The sequence below is a fragment of the Beta vulgaris genome, chromosome 8 (assembly GCF_026745355.1).
Source record: "Beta vulgaris subsp. vulgaris cultivar EL10 chromosome 8, EL10.2, whole genome shotgun sequence".
NCBI lineage: Eukaryota > Viridiplantae > Streptophyta > Magnoliopsida > Caryophyllales > Amaranthaceae > Beta > Beta vulgaris.
The window spans coordinates 31,118,862-31,127,886 of NC_079209.1; the positions used below are offsets into that span (position 1 = coordinate 31,118,862).

General features: G+C 32.9%; 1 long non-coding RNA gene across 1 annotated transcript; it reads left to right on the top strand.

Annotated features, from left to right (window-relative positions):
* The first annotated feature begins 6,860 nt into the window (after positions 1-6,860).
* On the top strand, positions 6,861-8,397 carry LOC125492603 (uncharacterized). The gene is made up of 3 exons (XR_007269249.2): positions 6,861-6,962; positions 7,494-7,556; positions 8,115-8,397. It is a non-coding gene; the product is annotated as an uncharacterized LOC125492603 (long non-coding RNA).
* The last annotated feature ends 628 nt before the right edge of the window (positions 8,398-9,025 follow it).

Below are 9,025 nucleotides of genomic sequence, written 5' to 3' on the forward strand. Positions count from 1 at the left end.
TTTTATGAGGGATGAATAGGCGTGTTTTGGAAAAGTTGCGATTTGGGGTTAAATGAAAGAAGAACACTAAAGTTGAAGATAAAAAAAATAAACGTGTATTGTACATTTGTAGGAGGAGAGAAAAAAAAAAGATAATATCACTAGTAGAATAATTGCTTATTGCTGCGGTTTTGCCCATACGCATCAATATATCATGTAAAAAGAAAAGGAAAATATAAAATAGACATATTGCTGCGATTTCGGCTAGAAACCGCAGCAATAGATGTCAACTTGAAAATTTTCAAAATTAAGTTGACTTTTTGACCAGCTCTATTGCTGCGATTTTCAGTCAGAACCGCAACAATATATTAAAATATTAATTTTTTTATTAATATTTGAACCTATTGCTGTGGTTCCTACAAAAACCGCAGCAATATGCTTAAAATAAAATGCACGACCCAATTAGGGTTTTATTCCTTCTTTATTTTAAGAACTCCTAGTCGTTTTTTAATCCCTCTCTCCTCTCTCTCCCTCTCATATCCTCCTCATCAGTAAAAAAAATTTACGCTCTCTCTCCTCACCCTCTCTCTTCTTTCCTCTCCTCTCTCTCTCTCTCTCTCCTCACTCTCTCTCATCTCCTCCTCATCGACGACTTGTCTCCGTCGCCCAGCAAAAGCTGAACGCATCTCCTCATCGACGACATGTCTCCGTCGCTCAGCAAAATTCGAACGCATCTGCTCTTCATCGACGACATGTCTCCATCACCCAGCAAAATCCGAACGCATCTCCTCTTCACCGACGACATTTCTCCGTCGCCCAGCAAAATCCGAACACGCGCTTACTTTCAACAGTGTTGGTTCGTCTCTCACGGACCCTTCGTCATTCGGAGACCCTTCATTGTCGCTCGCAGACCTTTCATCTTCGTCCTTCGCTCGATCTGTTTTGTTCCCTTTTTTTTTCGTTTCGTTTTTTCCCCTTTTTTAAAAATCTATATGTAGATTTTTGTTTTAAAGATTTCTTTTTGTTTTTTTTCGTTTTTTAGATGTGTATGTAGATTTGGTTTTTTGTTTTTTATTTTTTAGATCAGTTTCTTATTTCTTTTTAATATATTTTTTGTTTTTATAATATTTTTTGTAATTAATCAGTTATTTTTTTTTTGGTATTATACTTTTGATTTTATAATACTATGCCTTAATTTATTGTAATAATATATTTCAATTTGTATTTTTCATATTTTTGAATGTTGTATAATAATTTTTTGTCATTAGTTTCAATAAGTAGTGTTTTATTTTCTTTTAGCCTTTTTGTCTTTCAAATTTGATGGCAAAATGCAAAAAAATTTTTTTTTTTTTACCTGTACTAGTACCGATTACTACAATTTTCCCAGGAAACCGCAACAATATGCTTTATAAATCTGATATAAAATAAATATATTGTTGTGGTTTTACCTAGAAACTACAGTAATATGTTCAAATATTGTTGCGGTTTAAGCCACAACAATATATTAATTACCCATTGTTACCCCCCTTAATTACTGCGCGACCAAAACCGCCGCAATAGGCCACTTAATGACAGCAACAATAAGTGTTTATTCTACTAGTGTATCTCCCTAACTAACTTGAGAGATATTAGGAGAGATTAAATGAAATAAATCAGATTTTTAGGAAAAAATCTGAACAAAATCTTTTCGGATTTTATTTTTGAATTTTGATTAATGCAAGAAAAGATCCTAGATCTGTACGTTTCGGAGCATGGATTGGGAACAATACTTGGGAACAGCGAATGGTGCTACTTAGGAACACAAATTAATCTTTTAACATTTTATCTATTCAAATGGCATATAATTGTCTAATGAACAATAAGGGGAATATTATTGGACATTAGTGCGTAGTTTTCAAACATTTTCATTCATACATATGTAATAAACATATAAGAATTGTGAGGAATTTAAATAAATGAAATCACTCAAGTTTATTCACAAGGAAATAATGCCAAAGAGTCAAACCAATACGGAGAAAGATTATAGCAACTATTTCAATTTAATCAAGCCAAGTTCTAGTCTCAGTTTCTCAAATCTATCTCTACTTAAGGGCTTAGTCAGAATATTAGCAATCTGACTTTCAGTTTCACATAATTCCATTTTAATAAGACCATTTTCAACGTTGTCTTTAAGAAAGTGATGCTTAATATGAATGTGCTTAACTCTAGAATGATGTATCGGATCTTTAGAAATACTAATAGCATTAGTATTATCACAATAGATTGGAAGACAATCAAAATAAGTTCCATAGAGTTGTTGTTTTATCCAAAGCATTTGGGAACAGCATGTTGCTATTGCAACATATTCAGCCTTGTGTTGTGCTTCTTGGTACTCACAGAAATCAAACTATGATGACTAAGGAACTGAACCATACATGATGTACTCTTTCTTTTTACTAAATCTCCAGCATAGTCAACATCTGCATATCCTTTCAATTTGAAGGTATCACTTCGTGAGTAGAACAAGCTCAAATCACCTGTTCCTCTGAGGTACCTTAGGATTCTTCACTGTTGTGAGATGATATTCCTTCGGATTGGCTTGAAACCTTGCACATAGACCTACACTAAAAGCAATATCTGGACGGCTTGTAGTTAGATATAATAAAGAGCCAATCATACCTCGATATTTGGTTTGATCCATACTTGTTCCTATAGTATCTTCATCCAATCTAGTCGAAGTTCCCATAGGTGTATGGTTTAGTTTAGAAGCCTCCAAACCATACTTTTTCAGCAGTTCCTTACTATACTTTTGTTGATGGATGTAGATTCCTTCTATTGCCTGTTTAATTTGTAGCCCCAAGAATAAATTGATCTCACCCATCATACTCATTTCGAATTCTTTGCTCATGAGATTAGCAAAATCCTTGCACAAATATTCTTTAGTGGCACCAAATATAATATCATCAACATATATTTGAACTACTAACAAATATTTCCCGTTTGATTTTAAAAACAAGGTTCTATCAAGTTTTCCTCTTTCAAACTCATTTTCAACAAGGAACTTTGAAAGTCTTTCATACCATGCTCTAGAAGCTTGCTTTAACCCATAAAGAAAAATAAACGTGTATTGTACACGATTGTAGGAGGAGAAAAAAAAATAAAGATAAAAAATAGAATAAAAGATAATATCTCCCTAACTAACTTGAGAGATAGTAGGAGAGATTAATGGAAAAAAAAATCATATTTTAAAGAAAAAAATCTGATTAAAATCTTTTTGGATTTTATTTTTGAATTTTGAATAATGAAAGAAAAGATCCTAGATCTATCGGTTGGGAACATCGATTAGGAACAATACTTGGGAACAACAAATGGTGCTACTTAGGAACACAATTAATCTTTTAACCCTTTATCTATTCAAATGGCGTAGAATTGTCAATTGAACAAGAAGGGGAATATTATTGGACATTAGTGAGCAGTTTTCAAACATTTTCATTCATACATATGTAAATAAACATATAAGAACTGTGATAAATTTAAATAAATGAAGTCACACAAGTTTATTCACAAGGAAATAATGCCAAAGAGTCAAACCAAAAGGGAGAAGATTATAGCAATTATTTCAATTTAATCAAGCCAAGTTTCAGTCTCAGTTTCTTAAATCTATCTCTAGTTAAAGGCTTAGTCAGAATATCAGCAATCTGACTTTCAATTTCACACAATTTCATTTTAATAAGACCCTTTTCAACATTGTCGTTAAGAAAGTGATGCATAATATGAAGGTGGTTAACTCTAGAATAATGCACTGTATCTCTAGAAATACTAACATCACTAGTATTATCACAATGGATAGGAACATAATCAAAGTAAGTTCCATAGTCACGAAGTTGTTATTTTATCCAAAGCATTTGGGAACAACTTGCTGCTGCTGCAACATATTCAACCATAGCTGTAGATAAAGCAACTATGTTTTGTTTCTTGGTACTCCAAGAAACCAAACTATGACTAAGGAACAGAATCATACCTAATGTACTCTTTCTATTTACCAAACCTCCAGCACAGTCAGCATCTGCATATTTTTTTAGTTCGGAGGTATCACTTCTTGAGTAGAACAAGCTCAAATCATCTGTTCCTTTGAGGTACCTTAGGATTCTCTTCACTACTATGAGAGGAGATTCCTTCGCATTGGCTTGAAACCTTGCACATAGACCTACACTAAAAGCAATATATGTACAGCTTGCAGTTAGATATAATAAAGAGCCAATCATACCTCGATACTTGGTTTGATCCACACTTGTTCCTATAGTATTTGCATCCAATCTAGTTGAAGTTTTCATAATTGTACGATTTACTTTAGAAGCCTCCAAATCATACTTTTTCAACAGTTTATTAATATAATTTTGTTGATGGATGTAGATTCCTTCTTTTGTATGTTTAATTTGTAGCCGCAAGAAGAAATTGAGCTCACCATCATACTCATTTCGAATTCTTTACTCATGAGATTAGCAAAATCCTTGCATTCATTAGTGGCACCAAATATAATATCATCAACATATATTTGAAGTACTAATAAATGTTTCCCGTTTGATTTTAAAAACAAGGTTCTATCAAGTTTTCCTCTTTTAAACTCATTTTCAAGAAGGAAATTTGAAAGTCTTTCATACCATGCTTTATGAGCTTGCTTTTAACCAATAAAGAGCATTATCAAGATTAAAAACATGATTGAGAAGATCTTTTTTTTTCAAAACCAGGAGGTTGTTCAACATAAACCTCTTCTTTAAGATAACCATTTAAAAATGCACATTTCACATCCATTTGATACAATTTAAAACCCATGAAAGCAGCAAATGCAATATATATTCTAATAGCTTCCAATATAGCAACATGAGCAATTTGATTGTATCCTTTCACAACCAAACGAGCCTTGTTCCAGCTATGATTCTGAACTCATTTTAATTTGTTCCTAAACACCCATTTCAAACCAATTACCCTATTGTGCTTAGGTTTAGGCTCAAGATGCCAAACCTTATTTCTTTCAAATTGATGTAGTTCATCTTGCATAGCCACAATTCAATTAGCATCGGTGAGAGCTTCTTCATGGTTATTGGGTTCCAACGTAGAAAGAAAAGCATGAAAAGAACAAAAGTTTCTAATTTGAGATCTCGTTTGAGTTCCCTTGTTAATGTCACTGATGATTAGTTCCATAGGATGGGAACGTTTGGTTGGAATTCCTGGATGAGAACTTGATTTCCTTGAGTAGTTCCTTAATTATCGCCACTACTACATTTTTGATCAAATGCAACAACTTAAAAAAGTTAATGCAACGACGTTTTCACTACCGTTGCAATAGTAAGGGTTTAATGCAACGGAATTAGAACTTCCACCACTAAGAGGGTAGCTATTGCAACGCGTTGGCCCTAGTCGTTGCAATAGGTAAGTTAATTGTTGCAACAACTAAACTAATTGGTTTTTTTTTTTAGAAATTTGAAGTATGCGTTCAATGTTTTATATTTCCCTCTCTATCTTTTTCAAATATTTCAAACCCCGTCTACGGTGCTGCTAACAAAAAAAACTACTAGGCAAGCTTCATAAAATAGAAAGAGATGAATTTTGGCTTTTCTCACAAAATAGCAAACAAATGTATATGAGAGAAGGATGGGAAGACGAAGAGAGCGAAAGTTCGACCTCGCACCTCTTTAAACTTTCAGCGAAATCGGTAAGTTTCGTGTGGGTTTTTGGTATTTGTCATTCTGTATTTCCATTTGATTGAATATAGTCTTTTCCACATTCCAAGTTATTGAATTGTGGTTTAGCATTAGACTTTTAGGGTTCTTTATGTCGATTTTTAGCATTTGATTCGAGTTTTCTTTTTGTTATTTTGCTCTCTAATTAGGGATTGCGATTTTAATTTTCTGAAAATTCTAGTTTTTGGAAATGAGATTAGGGTGCAGATTATTGACGAATGCATATGTAGTTTTGGAATGCTTGTGAACAGTTAATAGATTTTTCAGCCTCTGAATGAAAATTTCTAATATAATTTCAATGTGTTCTATGTGCAATTCATAATTTTTTGTATCTAAAGTGGGTTTTTGATAGGCACACCAGTGTTTGTGGAAAGCTCTAAGAGAGAGAAACTTGAAGTTAGAAGGTAGAAGAAGCTCATGAATTCGTAAACCATTGTAAGTGAATAATTCAAGCTATATTCCAGACTTTCCTACTTGAATTTGTCCTCTATTATGTGTATTAGCAGCAACTCTATTTTTTTGTAATAATTGAAATGAACATATTTCATTCAAGTTAAAAAAAATTGTGGATTTTTTTTTGATAATTTTATTTTCCTTTATTCCATAACCATCAATTCCCAATTGTCAGTTACAATCTTCCACATACTACAGATAGTGCCTCTATTATGGGCGGAAGATGAAATACATAAATCTTGTCATACAGATTCAAAAAAATAGGGCCTGCTGATTTGTCTCGGTGGCATGGATCATTAAGGTGAAAAATGTAACCAGGCTATGAAGTCGTTCCTTCGCTGAAGTCCTTGTTTAGGCAGAACGTCTGCCACAACATTCAATTCCCGTCTTTTATGGAAAATATGAATACCCCTATTACTTATTATAGCGTTGCGGATGAAATTGATGATGTAGGTGAGATTACATATATACATGGTTTAACAATGAACATGAAACCATTAAGTACTTACAACCATAGGTAGAATGAGTGAAGTCACATCGTTTACTTATTTTGTAACTCAAACATATAATAACACCACCAATAATTAGGAGAAAATTTTGTAACACAGGGAGTTTAGGTCAACAAAAGAGTCTTCCACACAATCATCTTTAAATAAATTGTGATAGATTTCCTACTTTATCATACATGATCATTTGATTGGAGTCCAAAAGAGTCTTCGGTATGCTTGCCTGATTCTGTAGTTGCAGGACAGAAGCGGTGCTTTTGCAGCAAGAAATTTCAGTGGAATCCAATCAATGGAACATGTGACAGTGAGTAATCTTTAACCTCTGTAGAGCAAGAATAAAAATATAAAATTCAATTTCATTTATTTTAGTAAAAGAAAATTATACTAGTTGAGTTTTAGAAATTACCCTCATTAATATTCAATTTTAGTTCGTACCACATTACAAATTTTACAAATCAAGGTGGAAATTCTACAGGAAATAATACCAAATTTAGTGACCCCGGAGATATTTGGAATATTAGAGATATAGAGCAACACCTAGCATTGCATTCAACTTGCATCCTTTTAGTAATTATTTTAGTCGAAAATGTAACTTGGTGAAGGAGAAGGAAACAACTACGACTAAATGATATCAGCTATAGTCTAAATTTTGAAACCTAATCATTAGCAACCTCTGGTGGTTCAAATATGTTAGTACATGTTATCTGAGCAGCTGAAATCATTATTTTTATAAACTGAGGATTATAACAATGATTTATATACAATACATTATTGATTTCTATTAGCGAGTTAGTGAAATTTGATCATCTGATAGCAACTCACGTTGGTATTGCAGTTAAGAAGTGTAGCGAAAATAAACACTGTTCTAAATACATAAATCATAAGAAGCTATATCAAGGTACTCTCAATTTCTAAAAACCACCCCTCTTGATTATAGGAGAATGTTTTGTTTCTTTTTTTTCCTGCCAGCAGTTCATAATTGCAGAACAGATACTTGTCTTCAAGTTTGACATTCACAGCTTCTGGAATTGTAATCATCATAATGTGTCTGAAATTGGTGATGTGGTGTTATTTGCTGGTATTTTTTTACATGATGTGTTGTTGGTACCAAACTTTAAATATAATCTCTTATCTATTGAAAAGTTGGTTGCTCATAGCAAGATTAATGCTCATTTTAATGAACATAATTGTACTTATCTATCTTCTGTCAACAAGAAACTTGCTTTTGGTAATAAGGTTAGAGGTGTGTATTTTTTGAATGTCTTCATGGCCGGTCCTTCCATTCAATTCACTCATTCTTATCCTATCTCTATTGTAGTCAATACCTCACATAAATTATCTTTAGATACTCTTCATGCTAGATTAGAACATAAAAGGAATACTGTAATTTTCTCTCTTTTTTTCTATGTTGTTGATGGTGTACGTTTACTAACTATTACAATGTTTGAATTTTTAGGTGAATGATGAACCAACTGGAGGAGATCAAACGTAGACGTCTCACTATACATACTATCGGCCAGATTTAGTTAGCTATATTATAGTGATGCGGTACTTGGTGGTTAGAAGGAAAATGATCTATATATATGTACTTATTAGAAGTATTTGTGGTACTAAAACAAATATTTATTAGTTGGGTTTGATTAAGTACATTAATTTTCGTTAATTAGGATTTGTCATGTATACTTTTAATTTAATTAGTTTTGGAAATTATAATACGGATATGACAATTATTTTTGGCATTTCAAGAGGATTTTTGCATTTGTTGCATCGTTACTAATATATATCCTGGCTGTAATATTATAGGTTTTCGGTAGGTTACAGTAATAATCATTGCAATATCCCCACAAAAAATGATTTTTTTTTTGTCATAAAGGCGTTGCAATAGTTATATGATAGTGTTGCAATATATACAGAGGCGTTGCTATAGAAGCCAAAATGGGACACAATATGAATATTAGGGTCGTTGCAATAGCTATCGAATAGTGTTGCAATAGATATAGAGGCGTTGCAATAGACCTTATAGATGACGTAACGACTCTTTACATCTATTGCAACGGCTTTGTGGTAGCTGTTGCAATAGGTCCCAAAAGTCGTTGCACTAGGCCTATTGCAATGCCTCTAAATGCAACGGGTCAAAACCGTCGCAATAGGTCTACTACAACGACTTTTGGGCTTATTGCAATGATTTTTGTGTGTTGCCTTTGCCTTTTAATGTAGTAGTGATCTTCACTTCCTTGTTCTTGGAAACCAGGTTCTATAATAGTGGAATCATTCACTTGCGTATCCTCACCTAGTTCTTCTTCTTTGTTGGGAATAGGAACAATATATTGTTTCTTAGGCTTTGTTCCCATGAATTCTTCTTCTTCT